The 18,182-nt window shown below is 42.3% G+C and overlaps 2 pseudogenes; both read right to left on the bottom strand.

Annotated features, from left to right (window-relative positions):
* LOC135489703 (uncharacterized) overlaps nucleotides 1-18,182 on the bottom strand; it is a 106,788-nt pseudogene that overhangs the window by 47,263 nt on the left and 41,343 nt on the right.
* On the bottom strand, nucleotides 13,720-14,095 carry LOC135489704 (histone H2B-like; annotated as a pseudogene).

An 18,182-nucleotide genomic window follows, 5' to 3' on the forward strand; every position in this document is an offset into this window, starting at 1 on the left:
ACATTAGCTGGTTGGACAGTGCTCGGCAGGAAGACTGGAACTGGCGCTGCTTGGCTGGGCATTGCAGGCTGTTTGTGGAATGTATCCCTCTTCATCGCTGGTTTGACTACTCGTGGCTGCTTGTCCTTGGTTGCAGGGCTTGGTTGTACCATCGAGACCTTGGGACGCACATCTTGTGGAGGTTTGTGATCTTTCAGCCAGTCCTCAATCTTCAACTGATTCAGCTTGGCCAACTCTACCTCTTCTCGAAGTCGGGACGCATTCATCTCAGCCTTGATTGAAGCCTGCTTCTGTACCATTCTGATGTCTCGTTGAAGTTGTTCTTGTGTTGTCGTGAATTGGGTTCGTCTAAGTTGGGATTGGAGTCAATGTTCGAGAGGGAACTGGCATCGGTGGCGGTATATGATCGGAGGCCTGGCGAAATCAAACGGGTAGTGACATCATGTAGAACTTGCCTAGCAATGTCCGTCCTAGCTTGCATCCAGTCGATTGCAGTCTGGACCTCAGGGCCATCTGGTGGTAGAGTAGAAAGGTACATCTCCTGCGTGGCTGCCAGCGTGTCAAGATCGGACTGTACCACGTCTGATTAATCCCTCAACGTACTCTTCGACCGGTCATCCGCCATGTTCTGTATCGCCCGGTTACACCGCTTCGTCAGGTTGGCTGCGTGCGTTGATCGAAGCTTCTTCAAACGTGACTTCATGTCTGGTTCAGCCATCTCGGACGGTAGGTGGCGACGTCACGAAGCGCAAGGGTTAAGAGGCAATTCGGCTCACAGAGATTAGTGTTTAAAAATATTAATTTGATTGCCCAATGCAGAAATATAAAAAGGTTGCTTGCCAAATCCAGAAATTTAGAAGTTTATGATAAGTTTATGATTTATAATAACATGGGACACACTGTACAATCATGAGCCAATCATGCACACAGAGTGATGTACACAAATTTACATGGCCGTACAGAATGTACACAGGATGCACACACATGTATGCACTGTGCTCAAAACAATTTACAAAATTTGGTATGAAGGTGCTAAATAACTTTGACATAAATTACTTATTGTGCGTGACAAGCACAACAGAAATGATTTGAAGGAAGAATTTGTAGTAATTTTAGTTTTATATTGAAAAGTTGGTGAGAATGTATACACAATGTAATACAAGTGCAAATGCACTTTACACAAAACGTGGACTAGATGAGGCAAGCAACAATGTTGAAATAAACCACCCTAATTTGTACTTTTTTGGTAAATGACCGGTTGGATGTTGGAAGAATATACTGTACGTACAGTTTGTTGGTAATTTATGGTTTGAAAGTTTTTAAAAAGTGGAAAAATATGGTTTTGTTGGAGAGGTTGGAAAATGTATGTTCAAAAATGGAGGCCGAATTGCAACTGCCTGAGCATGCCCAGAACGGGTTAAAATCCTATAGCCAGATGGCAGTACAGGACAGCACAAATTAGAGAGGTTCAGACTATTTGAATTGGTCACCAACATAAACTATAATAGTTGCAACTCAATTTTTTTTCGAAACGCCTTGTATAAATTCATATTACCATCTTCCTCTGATAGAAAAGCCAGTCACCTCCCACTGATGGAAGAGCCCTATCTTTTTTGTGTTTCGACCAATGTACTTGTATCGACGGCAGGGCTAACTCCAACATGTCCAAGGAAAACGGGTCACTCACCCGAGTCATGAAATCTATTTTTGCGAACAATTGTGCTTTCTGTCAACACGTCGGAGCAATTGGACAGTCTAGACCAATTAGAAAGCTCTTTACAAATGGGTGCAAATCTGAATGTTCGGCTCGATAAATTGCGTGCCTAACCTTTCCCATTCAAATGAGGCATGGCAACGATTAAAATTGTCTTTATTGATAGACACTTTTTGCATAATCATAACCATAATCACTAAAAACAAAAAAACAAATAAGGCTACTATTAAAAAATCATAAGAAAGTTAACATTGTTAAAACAATAGGTACAACACTGTCAAAACTTAGACGATAAAATAAAATAAAAACACCACATAGACAAAAACACACAATCTTCCCGGGTCTCTTTTCCCCTTTTATCAGCGCCCATACAATATACAGTATTACTTGAAATCCTCCATAGAAGAATCTACTCCAATAGCCAGGGCTGAAATATTCTAAGTTCTAGTTTTCCGATAACAAGCACAGTTTGATTTGATGGAAATGTTCAAGTTGACTTTGATATGGTGAGCAATGTGTTTTAAAAAAATGATTTTGTGTACTGGGAGTGTGTACACTGTGTATTGAGACTGTATGTTGGTACATGGTTGGGGTGGGTATGTGTGCAGCGTAAATGGGCAAATTGCTTGATGATTAATCTATTGGAAGTGTTGATAGTACATGCACGTAATATGTATAAAGTTGTTTGATATATTTGAAGTTGTGATAAATTGAATAAGATAAAATGGACATGGCAAAAAGTCAGCTTATACACATTTCCAGAAATGGGGCGCTGAGTGTTCGAAATAGTGATGTCATAAGGGGAAACTAGGCCTTATGGTGGAAGGACAAAGGAGATAGTCATGGTTGACCAACACACTTGAATGCCTTTAATGACGGACAAGGGGAAAAAGTTAGTTCCAATGCAAGCCACCAATTTCGGGAAGCATGTATAGGTGGATGTGAAAAAGATGCGCGTGTCTGTGGATGCATGTGTGTGATTATAAATTAGTAATTTGGCGAGTAAAAAAAGGAATGTGTGTGAGGTGAAGTGAATTTGATTGATGAGCGAGCGCAGCGAGGTGAATTGTGTGTCTGACAGTGTGCCGATTGACGGAGACCTGGGCCGAAGGCCAATTCGGCAAATTTGTTGACTCGGTTTTTTCGTGTATTGAAGCTTTAGTGATCGGTCAATGGTTGGCTGGCTTGGTATTGGTCATGAATGAGGAACGAGGAACTGGGTCAGGTCAAGTCTTGGGGTTGAGAAAGTGCTGGGTGTTGCTGTTGGTGTGGTGTTCGTGTAGGAGGCCTACCCCAACCCCCAACACCGAGCTTGGGTTGGACATCGGTGTAACACTTGGAGCAACACCAGGGTGACACCAGGTGTAAGGTCCCGGTAGGTGTAACACCGGTGAGTTGACTAGGTGTTTGAGTTCACGCCATCTTGTTTTCTCGCTTCAACCAAAAAAAGACAATTTTACCTTTATTGGCGATTATTTTCGAGCCCTGTGAGTGAGATGTGAGACCAGGATTTTTGTTAAGAATGCCGATTTCGTCTCGGCGCGGCCGAAGCGGAATCGGTGATTATCACATCAGCGGAGTTGACTGCGGAACGGCAAGAAATAATCGATATGTGAAGCCGCATGTGTGTGGCGGAAAAACTGTGTCAAAAGTACAATTTATACCAAAATTCCTTGTTTCTCATATCTTTATTTGGATAAAACATTACTCAAGGATTGTAATGAGTGTGACTGTTTGGAATGTCATCGCCTTTGTCGGACATTTGAGTCTTTTGATGAACTCAAAACTTCACAAATTTTCCAAAAAAATGGCGGCCGGAAACTTCAACACGATCTGTCACTTCGATATTTTCGAATTTTGTTGTTTCTTCTGTACTTACAAATTAGTTAGGTCTCTAGAATAATTTTAAAAAAAACAATAGTTTGTTTGGCTTTGTTTGGCGCATGTATGTGTAGCCGATAGGAATGACCTTTCACAGCACGTATTATATCAATTACTCACGCAAACACCTGTTGTAAATGAAAACCATGATATTACTATTACTATAAATGCAGGGACAGACAGGGAGTAAATGGCTTAGATGATACAAAATGGGGAAAGATGAAAATGTACAAAATAATACAACACTGCACTAACCTGTTGTAAATGAAAACCATGATATTACTATTACTATAAATGCAGGGACAGACAGGGAGTAAATGGCACAGATCTGTAGTGCCAAAGGCCTACATTCCCTGAAAGATTAACATAACAAAGCCCCATAGGCCTAGAAGGAATAACTATATTAGAATAACTAGGCCTAGACCCTTTAACCCCTTAATACATGGTAACACATTTCCCCCCAACAAGAAAATTTCTCCCGAAATTTAGTGAAATTAAGTGCAGCAGTGAAAATGAATGAAATGGATGAAGAGATGATGGACAACACCGGACAAAGACAAAGACAAGACAAGCAGCATCAGTTTGGAATTCCGTTACAACCACAATTATTGTTAATATGGCTGAGAAGTTCCAACCCTGATTAAAGCACATATGACGTACATTTACGTGCTCTTATTAGCACATATTGTACCTAACAAACCAACATCAACAACTAGATATTCATAATCTGTACGACGTACTCTTTTTAGCACTCACAGTACTGAAATGAACAAATTGGAAATCAACAGAAGAAAATATTGAAATTCTTCTATCTCTCAAAATCAATTGGTGGTCTGGAGCGAAAAATACAATGAATTATAATTAATTCAAAGACCCACAACCCACCAAATGACCACTTACAATCTGGCTATGATAATAGTCGAATCGCAGCATCCAAGGCGATTGAATTGGCCTTGAATACTGGATCCTGTAGAATCTCACGAAGCATCGAAATTTTTAACTGCCAATCTGGAACAGACACTTGACCAGACATCACCCAATCACCAGATGTCGTCCAAGCTGGCTGACGTCTTGTACGCTGAGGACGGGCTGGTCTGACAGGCAATGGTGATGATCTGGCAGAAGACCGAGAAGAATCAGACAAGGAACTGTCATCAGTCTCATCGTCAGAACTCTCAACCACCTTCGTGTAAGGCAAAGCCGGCGTAGGCTGATCCACCTCAGATTCACCCTTATTACTCAAAGACCTGTGGGGTCTAGGAACAGGTTTCACTGTTGATGGAGAATCAACCGCCAACTCGGCTGCTGGAGAATAGGAAAGTTCCACGCCAGAGACTGGCAATAGCAGATTCCGGTGGAGAGTTTTCTTCACCCCTGAATCGGAAGATACAATGAAGACAGGAATCTCCGAATTCGGTTGCTCTAAAATCGTGAACAAGTCATCTTCCCACTTGTTCGCAAGCTTATGTTTGCCACGATCACCAAGTCTACGAACCAGAACCCTATCGCCAACCTGCAAGACAGCACCTCTCACCCTAAGGTCGTAATTGCGCTTCTGTCTAACTCGAGAAGCCTCCATCTCCTTCTGAGCCAAGGAGTAAGCACCTGCAAGACGTGAACGAAGGTCATCCACAAACTTGACCTTGGAGGTAGAAGAAGACGAAGAAAGAAGAGTCCCAAAGGTAACATCAGCAGGGAGACGGGGCTCGCGGCCAAACAATAGATAAAAGGGAGAAAATCCAGTAGAGTCATGGCAAGAGCTGTTGTAAGCATGAACCATACTAGGGACAAACTTTTTCCAATCCTTTTTACTCTGAGAAGGGAGTGTACCGAGCATATTCAACAACGTGCGGTTGAACCTTTCGCACAAACCGTTGCCCATGGGATGGTATGGAGTGGTTCGGGACTTTGAAATATTCATTATCTTACACAACTCCTGAATGACCTTGCCCTCAAAATTTCGCCCTTGATCACTATGGAGGCGTTCAGGAATTCCATAATGCACAATATAGTTATCAAACAGCACTCTGGCTGTGGTAGTCGCAGTTTGACTCCTAGTCGGTATGGCCTGAGCATACTTGGAAAAATGATCCGTTATGACTAAGATGTTCTCATAGCCATGAGAAGGTTCCAAGGACAAGAAGTCCATGCAAACTAACTGCATTGGTGCAGTTGTGGTGATGTTCACCAGAGGTGCACGCTCAGGCAAGTTAGGCGACTTCCGCCGAATACAAGAAAGACAATTATGAACGTAACGCTCGACATCTGAAGTCATACCAGGCCAATAAAACCTACGTTTAATAAAATCTGTCGTCCGATCACGACCGAGATGACCCAAATGGTCATGAAAACCTTCTATGACTTGTGAACGAAATGCAGATGGAACGATGATTTGTTGATATGGTTGGTCATTGATGATAGTATTGCGACAAAGCAAACCATCAACAAGAGACAGATTAGACCAAAAGCGACATAAACGAGATAAGTCTTTGTCCTGAACATCGGATAAAAGACTTTTGCTTGGACATTTATCAGACTCGACCCAAGAAATTAACCTACTCAAAGTTGCATCAGCTCGCTGCTCTGCTCGCAGATCAACTATAGGCCAAGGGGAATCCTCACAATTCATAGTCAAGTCTGGTATAGAAAGACAAAGTGAATCAACAAACCCATCAACATGTGATGACTGACAAATAGCCTGAACACTCTCGGACTCAACCTTTTCCCAAGGGATTCGAGAGAGGCTATCGGCATCGACATTTGATGTTCCAGGTACGTACGAAATATCAAAATCAAAACAAGAGAGTTCAGCCAGCCAGCGATGCCCAGTGACATCCAACTTGGCCGATGTAAGAACATAGGTCAAAGGATTGTTATCAGTTTTACTGAGAACCGATGACCGTATAGATAGTCATAAAATTTCTCAGTAACGGCCCATTTGAGGGCGAGAAACTCAAGCTTATACGCTGAATAATTCTTCTCAGCCTTGTTAAGACTACGGCTAGCAAAAGAAATGACACGCCGATGACCATCCTGAACCTGATATAAAATAGCTCCAAGCCCCGTAGAGGACGCATCTGTATGGAGTTCAAAAGGGAGGGAAAAGTCAGCAAAGCCAAGAACTGGAGAGTTTGATAAAATCGACTTCATGTTGTCGAAGGCCGACTGCTGCTCCTCTCCCCAATAAAAAGGAGTACAAACAGGTTTCTTGGCTCCCTTCTTGGTCTTAGTGCCAGTAGGAGGAAGAAGATCATTCAATGGACGGACTAAGGACGAAAATCCCTTGACGAAACGTCTATAATACCCCGCAAAACCAAGAAACCTTCGAACGTCCTCTGACCTCTGAGGAACAGGCCAGGAGATAATGGCCTCAATCTTATCGTTATCAGGCTCAATGCCAGACGCTGAAACAGAATGACCCAAATATTTAATATTCTCCATAAGAAATGAGCACTTAGAAGGTTTGAGTTTCAAACCGCACTCCCTCAAACGGGTAAAAACATGCTCTAAGCGCTCCAGATGCTCCTCTATGGACCTTGAAAAGATGACGATGTCGTCCAAATAGATAAGGCATTCACGCAGATGAATATCCTGAAGGCAACGCTCCATCATACGTTGAAAAGTGCTGGGTGCATTGCACAAGCCAAATGGAAGAACATTAAATTCATAAAACCCAAGATTTCCAGCCGTGAACGCCGTCCTTTCCTTATGACTTTCATCAAGTTCACATTGCCAATATCCACAACGGAGATCAAGAGAGGTAAAATACTTGGCACCAGATAAACAATCAAGAGTCTCATCGAGACGAGGCAAGGCGTAAGAGTCCCGGATGGTACGGCGGTTAAGCTGACGAAAATCCACACATAGGCGGAGACTCTTGTCCTTTTTACGCACCAGGACCATGTTGGAAGCCCAAGGACTCTTAGAGTGCCTGATGACACCTGCCTGCAACATTTGGTCCAGATGTGACCTCACTTCATCAAACATGGAAGGTGGAATACGACGAAAACGTTGTTTAAAAGGGATTGTGTCATTTAACTCAATGCGATGGGTGACTAGATTGGACCGACCAAGATCAGTGTTTGATAAAGAAAAGACATCAGAATACTTCATCACCAAGGAACGCAAGTCAGACTGAATAGTATCTGCTGAAATGTGTGACAAGTCAATGGCTTGTAGCAACTGGTTTTGATGTTCAGTGTAAGGTGAAGCCTGGACTACACTATCATTCACCAAATTCAAAGACTGAATAATTGAAGGTTGATAATCTGAAGGAATACAAACAGAAGGATCTAATGGATCACGCTCCGACACAGACTCTGCCCGAACTAGACGACATAGGACAGTACGTCCAGGAATCGTGACAGCTTTCCTACTGTGGTTATAGACACAACAACCAACCCTTTCCTTTTTGTGTCCATCAAGACCAAGAAAGGTGGGTACAATTATAACATCACCAGGCAATCGGGCACCAGGAATAGCCTCAGCCATCACCGAAGTTTCACCAAGAAGACGACCATGGGTGCTACAGAAACCAGAGACCCTGGCCTGAGTATCTGGAGGCAAAGTGACAGGACTCAAAGTCACAACATTTCCAACAATAGCATTACGGGAAGTGACCAAAGCGGAAATCGCAAGTTTCCAGGGCTTAGGCAAGCTTAACCCAGGATCAAAATTACAAAGTGAAAGGATGTTGGTGCCAACCAAAACAGGAACCTTGAAATTGTAAGTGGTATCTGGAACGACCAGCAAAGGTATGTCAAAGTAACGATCAGAAAAAGGACGTTTCACTCTAACCTCTATGTATCCATGGTAAGGAAGTCGTGCACCATTAGCACCGCGAACTTGTAACAGGTTGTCTAAGGAATGCAAGGGAAGATCAGCGAACTGATTTTGATACGCTGAAACAGAAATTGTGCTGACCATAGAACCAGTGTCTAAAAGACAAGTGAAGATCTTGTCTTCAATAGAAATATGTGACTCGTTAGAGTTGCCAACAAGTTTTGATGGAAGTTTTTTAGCCTTACTGATAGGACCCGGAATGGGACGCCGAGTTTTGACAACAGGAGGCGGAGACCTTTTACGTGGTTTGGGACTGGTTGACCTCAAATAAGAACGACTTTCACGCAGAGGAAAGGGACCATCAGAAACATGGCAACCAAAGGAAGGTCCCTCTACTCTGGTGCCTTCGAGTTTGTCGAAGCCTGGATTTGGGGTTTTGAAACTAGGGGTTTGGTACATTTTCTTTTATAATGGCCTTTCTCCCCACAGTTGAAGCAAGTAACATTTTGTAACCGCCTGTGAGTCAATGACTTCACCTGGGTGGCCAATTGGTCCACCTTCTCTGCCAATGATGAGGACTCAGGCACTGTCACTTGCTGAGACTGAACAGAAGTGACACTAGAAGATTTAGACATAGAGACTGAAGTTGGTTGAGGTACAGAAAATTCCACTTCAAGAATACGAGCCTTTCTGACAAGTGCCTCGTAGGCATGCCCGTCATCATAGGAATGACGAAGGCCAAGGCGTACACGCTCATCTCGGATACCTGACCAGAACTTGGTCCGGAGCATGTCGGCCTTGGAATTGGAAATGTCAGATTGCTCTGACAGAGTTGTCAATATGTCTTCAAGACGACAACTCCAGGAGGCTATATTTTCCTCGGTCGACTGCCGAGCAGAATAAAACTGCTCCAATAACCTCTCACTAGGTAACACATTGCCAAACACAATGTTGAACTTAGTGAGGAGGTCTGAAATAGTGACATCCTCACCCATGTTCATAAGAACATCAGAAGCTGGAGAACGCAGGGACTGGCGAATGGCCTGCAGAACAATGAATTCCGACTCCGATCTCTGGAGGCAACGAACCTCATACCGCCATTGGTTAAAAGACACTGTATTCTTGGACTGAGTACCCGAAAATGTTGCAATTCTTGGTTTAGTTAGGTACATGGCTTGCCCAGAGGTACTAACACCAATTGGTTGCCTATCAGCAGAAGGAATCCTAGAACCCTGACCTGAAGAAAGCAACATGCCCTGATCAATGATAGGACCAGACAAAGCACTATGTCTCATTACTGAAGAAGGAATAACAGTAGATGAACTTGATAAACCAGCACCATGTTGATCTATAGTTGATGATGAGGCGCGGTGCCTAAGGAATGGATTATTAGGATCATCAACCATTGGCTCAGAATAAGTCAATTTCTTTCTAAAATTATTGGGACAAAACCCTTGAACAGCGGAAGAAGTCACAGAATGAGGTACAATATTCGAAGGAGTAGGAGTGGGCATTGATCTACCCAAATTGAAGTCAGGCGGTGGCATATTAGAATACGATGTTCTAACAGCATGAAAACCAGTTCGCTGAAGTGAAGGAGGAATCACAGTGGGAGAAACCAGAGTGACACCTAATCCTGACGTAGAATGAGTAGAGGCTGACCTGCCCAAGTCAGCGTGTGCTGTGGAAAACATTGGACTAGACACGGACCTACTTAAATCCGGTGAAGGGGAAAACATGGAACCATGTGAAGATTGGCTGGGGCGACCAGAACCAATCACACCAGGATTTGGTGAAGTCTTATCAAATTGAACCCTCCGTGGGTCTTGCCTATGGCCAAAAACACAGCCCTCCTCCAATGAGGGATAGGCTGAAGTCTCAAGAGGAGTACTGAATTGAGTATGTGCTATTGAATTATCCTGGTTGCTGTAAGAGAAGGAGGAATCCTTTGCTATTTCAAGGCACAGTTTTTGCTTAATTTTAGGACTCAGGCCTCTCAATTGGCTGATCAAACCTTGAACCTCAGACTCATCTATGGATTCTATGTCCACACAGGTGGAGTCCTCCCTTTTTAACGACATGACGGACAGATGACGACGAACAATGTAGGTTGAAGAACAGAATCCTAATGTAGGATGTACTAAAATATGTCAATTAACGGACTTTTAATGTATAATATGACGGACTGTTGTTTTAGTATAATAATAATATGAGATATAGAATTCTCCCTTATTTTATCTCATATATACATGATGGACTGACACTGACTGCAAATGACTGAAAAATATGACAGACAAACAACAAGCATATGACTAATGGAGGATTAACCACATAATTTTGAATGAATGAATAATGCAAACAATAATAAATGGATGATTAATCGAAAAATGAATGAATTGAAAATGAATGAATGGGTGAAATGAAATGCAAAATAAAGCCTATATGAAATAAACACACCCCGTAACCAGTAATTTATTTTCCCCAGACTCTGATACCAGAGCACAAGAATTAACTAGAGTTTAACCTGAACTCAAAGTGAAAACCAGAATTCAAAACCAGAATTCCTAACTAAAAGAGTTGATGGTCAAATGTGTTGCCCAAGGGCGTAAACACCAAAATACCGATCACAGGTAGTGCATCATACACAAAAGAGCAATACAAATAAAATAAAATACCAAGTAATGAAATCAGATTACATACATGTAAGGTAATTCTAAATACATTTTACAGGCAGTGATTTGTAGAATAAAATGCACAGAATAAGATGTACATGTTTCACATGCTACCAGAACTGTTCACACTAACAAAATCAAAACACAACAGTCACAGAGCCAGTTGATCACAATAATTATTCAATCCAAAATGAAGCGAAAGTATTCCATTACGACGCGAAAGTATTCTAGCGCAACGCGAAAACGTACAGAATAGGGTTAAACAAACAGCGCTGAAGGATCCAGAATGAAATTTTAATCGTATACGAATTATCTCACAGCCGTCGACGTAGTGGCCATCTCGATGTCAGCTTGGAGTGGTTTCTTACAGGTGGTATGGGGCGTGTCAGCTTGGGTGCGTGAGATCTCGGTGGAACTTCCAAATGTAGCCGATAGGAATGATCTTTCACAGCACGTATTATATCAATTACTCACGCAAACACCTGTTGTAAATGAAAACCATGATATTACTATTACTATAAATGCAGGGACAGACAGGGAGTAAATGGCTTAGATGATACAAAATGGGGAAAGATGAAAATGTACAAAATAATACAACACTGCACTAACCTGTTGTAAATGAAAACCATGATATTACTATTACTATAAATGCAGGGACAGACAGGGAGTAAATGGCACAGATCTGTAGTGCCAAAGGCCTACATTCCCTGAAAGATTAACATAACAAAGCCCCATAGGCCTAGAAGGAATAACTATATTAGAATAACTAGGCCTAGACCCTTTAACCCCTTAATACATGGTAACATATGCCTCTGTCGTGCTGGTGATAAGCTAGTTGACCTGGACTCGTTATTTCACAAAAACTGGGACAAAAAACATGGCTGACTGAACACCTTAACAACCTAAAAACTTGACCACTCCCAAACACCTACCTCCAGGGGTAGGTGTTACACCTGTAAATCTTGGGGATTCCCTCCTCAAACACCGGTGTTACACCTGTAACAACCGAAAATCGTGGGTCGATCCCCTAGTTATAACAACAACAAGTCTGGATATGCGAATGTGGTGTTTATTTCTCAATGTTGCACTGTCTACTATGAATTACACATTGTATGCTGTGTGCTTCAAGAGCATACATTTTGTACAGAGCCCAGTCGTGCACTGTCTACTATGAGTTACACATTGTATGGGGTATGCTTCAAGAGCATACACTATGCACAAAGCACTACAGTCATGCTGACTCTCAACTTAGCTCCTTAAATTACAAAGATGTGGGCCTACTACCTACAAAGAACAGGGAGGGTTAACAATATTTAGCTTGGACCATTGGGGGAGGCATAGCCAGGTTCACCACCTTAAAGTTGAACAAAATTGGAATTTAGATGGAGAAGAAGAAAAACATGGTCATGGAAGACATGTACGAATTTTGTGACACCAGATTGAGGCTCAGTTCAATCAGGTCACAGGCCTACTGGCCTACAAAGGGTGTGACAAAAAAATTGAGGCCCAAATACAAAATGACCTAGCTACACACCGGTGTAACCCAACACCGAGCAGGGTGGTCAAGTGTTGGTGTAGTGATGGTGTTACCTTGGTGACGGTGTTACACCAACACTTTACACTTTCTCAACCCCAAGACTTGACCTGACCCACTGTATGTAAAGTGTAAACAAAATGCATATACGCGATGTCCATCGAATCTGAAAAGATTGTGCAGACCCATGACAATACGGCCGGCTAAATATGTCAGATGGAGGGAGGTTTGCGGGGCTCCCCCGTGTCAAACAGTTGTGTGAGTTCACTAGAGCTTGCTCTTTACATATTAGATTAAAGAATAAGTGTGCATGTTTGTGGATGAATGAATGATGCACGTGTATGGTAGTTTGAAACCAAATGTAAAGTTGGCTGTCTGAGTAAAATATCAATTTGGTAAAGTGTGTTTGAAAAGAGGTTAAAAGAGGAGTAGGATCTAAGGTGAATGGGTCGATGACCGAGCTGAACGGTGCATCGACAATGTGTTGAAACGCTTGACCCACAGCAAATTTTTTACCCTATTTTGCCCGTTTTGGCAATAATTAACGCGATCGTTGCAGCTGGTCAGAACACGAATACAGTTCTCTCCATTTACTTTGTCTCAATTGTATTTGACTCGAATGGGGCATTTGAATGCGATCGATGGTTGTTCTGGTGCACTAATTATATTTCCAAGCTACTATGATGCATATCACATCCTATTCATTGGCGCAGTCTTATGAGTTGTGACTATGGTGATGACAATAGAATAGTACTAGTATTGAAAGTCTCAAACACTCGGCACTCTCTCGTACAAACGGCAACGCCGTCTCCAAAGTTTGGCACAACCAGCACTTTTATACCAGGACACAGGACTGTTTTGTGACAAAATTGTCTACCAAATCATCGTTTACTTCATTTATTTCACACTGCACTAGACACATAATTCTCGTAGTCGTATTGGCGCCATTTCAGAATTGTTTTTCATTTGCGTTAATCTAGTATACTACCGGACATGCGCTCGCTTTTCGGAATACACCAAGACTGCATATACAACTTACAAGCATTCAGAGTGTAAATAATTGATCTCTTTTTAAATATTTTGGCGTCCTGAGAAGGACGGTTGAGTTGGTTTGCAAAACACTGGGTTTCGGCAGCTTACTCTGAGCTGGTGTACTTGGTGACGGCCTTGGTACCCTCACTGAGTGACAGCGTGCTTAGCGAGCTCTCCTGGCAACAGAAGACGGACAGCTGTCTGGATTTCCCGACTCGTGATGGTCGACTTCTTGTTGTAGTGAGTCAGGCGGGATGCCTCGGCTGCAATTCTCTCAAAGATATCATTCAGGAAACTGTTCATGATCGACATCGCCTTGCTCGAGATAGCGGTGTCGGGGTGGACTTGCCTTAGCACTTTGTAGATGTAGATGCTGTAGCTCTCTTTCCTCCTCCTCCTTCGCTTCTTGTCCCCAGATCGCTGGGCCTTGGCCTTAGAGGCCGTCTTCTTGTTTCCCTTGCTCGATACTTTTGGTGCCATGATGAATCAGTGACGAATAATGCGGTTTGGGGGGGGGGGGGGGGAGAAGGATACTTACGCTTTTACCAGGAAAACCTGTTTTCAGCATTCATTGATTGAAGAAGCTGTGAGATCTGAAAAGAAATAATAAAGTTGGCGATTGTATTTATAATTCACTGACTAATAATGATGGCTGGGACTGTGCTTGAAGAGGATGAGGAAAGAGTATTACGGGCTGTATGAATGAGCGGAGTTTGAGATGTGTCTTTCTGTGTGTAGTGGTTGCAATGTTTGAGATATGCATGATGTTTTTTAATCGCCTGGAGCTGCGTTGTTTGCAATCAGAATTTTCCCAATTGGAGTGTGTCTCAATGGTTCCCTCGTGTGGTATGGAAATCTAGCTTGAGCCTGGTGTAGAAGTCTCTTGATGCTTGGTGCTCTCTTGTCGCTGAAAATGTAATTGCTGGCTAGTGTTTGGATGCGTTGTTTGGGCGTGATCGGGGACATCAAGTCTAGTACATGCCTTGAGTGCATGGAGTTGGGGATGCCAAACGCTATTTTATAAGCTTTGATGCGAAGCTTCTCCAATTTAGCGAGTTGCTTGTCCGTGAAGAGTGTGAGGGCGGTCGGTGCATACTCCATGAGTGGAGCAATCATTGCTTTGTAAATGCTGATAGTCACAGTTGGTGGAGCTCTGGGCTTGTCGTAGGTACCTGCAATGGCTTTGAGAAGTGGGATGCGGGTACGTACTCGGTCGTAGATTTTCTTGAATGGATGGGTCATTGTCAGTCTTTTATCTAGTGTGATACCAAGGGAAGTCGAAGTGGGGCTGGCATCAATGCGTTGACCTTTAACGTGGATGTAGGCAGGGTCATGTCTTTTCTTCTTGGTAATGGCTAGAAGTTGGGTTTTGTCGGCGTTGTATGTCTGCCTCCATTTGTCGCTCCAAGATTCCACGCTGTTGTTTTGAGTCTGGAGGTTTTCTCTGGCTACGTAGTGGTGAAGGTGGGCAGACCATGCAGTCAAGTCGTCCCATCCTCGTCGTTCTCTGATCCCAGTGACTTTTTCTTTTCAAAAGAGATCTCTTGGTCACGATTGTACAGCTTGTAAAATAATGCTCAAAATGTGTATTACTAAGTTTCGTTCCCGAAACGAATATATTGTTCCGAGTCCCCAGGACAGATCCCATGTTTCTCAGTCCATTTGCATTTGGCAAATAAATATCAAAGATCCATCTCTTTGTTCAGTCTAGCGACGATACAAAATCATAAAATCCAGGCATAACGAAGACCTGCTTTTTGAAAAAATCTCTCGACAATGCGGTTTGAAATTTTTCCAATTTATATGGCGGCAGCGGATCCTGATGTCGATTTTTACGCGTCCGTAAATTTGCATATCAAATTTGCATACGAATCATTGTACTCCACTACTGACACTCTACTACGCAACCTCTCCAACACCCTCCGCCAGCCTACCTCTCTGGCTGGGCACCACCTCCACAGCTGGGAACCTCTCTGACCAGGAACCACACGTGACTGGTAGTATCACTTCCAACCGTTTGAAGAAATGGCGGTGCTGTTGGTTGATATGTTGGCGTGCAGTAGTAGCTCAGCTCATGCTCCGCGTGCGGGTGTAAAAGAAATGCTGGTCCCCATGAATCTAAGTCCAGTCTAGAATTCCTTTGTGAGGAATATTAGTTCTTGTGGGAAAAGGGAGATATATTGTTCCGCTGTGATAGAATCAAATGCCCTCCCTTTCCTGATGCCCGCCTGTATTGTTCTTCTTCGGATGAAGGGTCTTGGCCTCTTTAGAGTCCTATTGAATGGTGCCGGTGTTCTATTGTTGAGGGCATTTAATATCAGGGGGCATCTGATTCTATTACACCAGCAGCTTTAAATCATATGTTGGGTTTCTTTGTTATAGAATATAATAGGGCCTACATGCAGCATAGCACCTTTCCTTATTGCCCTGCCCTTACTTGGAGTAAATTATACTATACACCTGCAGGGCCAGGGGCGTAGCTAGCTTTTTGGTCTGTGACTACAATCAATGAATACCACTCTTGACTTTTTAAGTAAAATGACTATAAAGTTATTACCACAATCCACCCAATATTGAATATTTCAAAGAAGTTTCTTCCAAACTGATCAATAACCCAATCTGTTCAATATTGGACAAACTGTGTTAATTACAGAACATTTCATAGTCTTTTCACTTGAAATGGTCGAGAGCAGGTTACCTCCACAGCCAGGCACCACCAAGTGAAAACAGCAGTCTATGTGTCCCTGGCCTTATACAATTGAATACATTTTATAAATATAGTAACTAATTATAACTATGAACTGTCTTGTTCAAGTAATCAATTGTATAAGGCCAGGGACACATACACTGCTTTTTCAACTTGGTGGTGCCTGGCTGTGGAGGTAACCTGCTCTCGACCATTTCAAGAGAAAAGACCATGAAATGTTCTGATATTAACACAGTTTACCAAATATTAAACAGATTCAAAGTTTTATTTGTTCAAGTAATCAATTGTATAAGGCTAGGGACACATACACTGCTTTTTCAACTTGGTGGTGCCTGGCTGTGGAGGTAACCTGCTCTCGACCATTTCAAGAGAAATGACTATGAAATGTTCTGTTATTAACACAGTTTACCCAATATTGAACAGACTCAAATTTTTATTTGTTCAAGTAATCAATTGCATAAGGCCAGGGACACATACACTGCTTTTTCAACTTGGTGGTGCCTGGCTGTGGAGGTAACCTGCGCTCGACCATTTCAAGAGAAATGACTATGAAACGTTCTGTTATTAACACAGTTTACCAAATATTGAACAGACTCAAAGTTTTATTTGTACAAGTATTCAATTGCATAAGGCCAGGGACACATACAATGCTTTTTTCACTTGGTGGTGCCTGGCTGTGGAGGAAACCTTCTCTGGACCATTTCAAGAGAAATGACCATGAAATGTTCTGTTATTAACACAGTTTACCCAATATTGAACAGACTCAAATTTTTATTTGTTCAAGAAATCAAATGTATAAGGCCAGAGACACATACACTGCTTTTTTCACTTGGTGGTGCCTGGCTGTGGAGGTAACCTGCTCTCGACCATTTCAAGAGAAAAGACTATGAAATGTTCTGTTATTAACACAGTTTACCAAATATTGAACAGATTCAAAGTTTTATTTGTACAAGTATTCAATTGCATCAGGCCAGGGACACATACAATGCTTTTTTCTCTTGGTGGTGCCTGGCTGTGGAGGTAACCTGCTCTCGACCATTTCAAGAGAAAAGACTATGAAATGTTCTGATATTAACACAGTTTACCCAATATTGAACAGACTCAAAGTTTTATTTGTTCAAGTAATCAATTGCATAAGGCCAAGGACACATACACTGCTTTTTCAACTTGGTGGTGCCTGGCTGTGGAGGTAACCTGCTCTCGACCATTTCAAGAGAAAAGGCTATTAAATGTTCTGCTATCAACACAGTTTACCAAATATTGAACAGATTCAAAGTTTTATTTGTACACGTATTCAATTGCATAAGGCCAGGGACACATACACTGCTTTTTTCACTTGGTGGTGCCTGGCTGTGGAGGTAACCTGCTCTCGACCATTTCAAGAGAAAAGACTATGAAATGTTCTGATATTAACACAGTTTACCAAATATTAAACAGATTCAAATTTTTATTTGTTCAAGTAATCAATTGTATAAGGCCAGGGACACATACACTGCTTTTTCTACTTGGTGGTGCCTGGCTGTGGAGGTAACCTGCTCTCGACCATTTCAAGAGAAATGACTATGAATGTTCTGTTATTAACACAGTTTACCCAATATTGAACAGACTCAAATTTTTATTTGTTCAAGTAATCAATTGCATAAGGCCAGGGACACATACACTGCTTTTTCAACTTGGTGGTGCCTGGCTGTGGAGGTAACCTGCTCTCGACCATTTCAAGAGAAATGACTATGAAATGTTCTGTTATTAACACAGTTTACCCAATATTGAACAGACTCAAAATTTTTATTTGTTCAAGTAATCAAATGTATAAGGCCAGGGACACATACACTGTTTTTTTCACTTGGTGGTGCCTGGCTG

This window comes from Lineus longissimus, chromosome 6 (genome assembly GCF_910592395.1).
Source record: "Lineus longissimus chromosome 6, tnLinLong1.2, whole genome shotgun sequence".
Classification (NCBI taxonomy): domain Eukaryota; kingdom Metazoa; phylum Nemertea; class Pilidiophora; order Heteronemertea; family Lineidae; genus Lineus; species Lineus longissimus.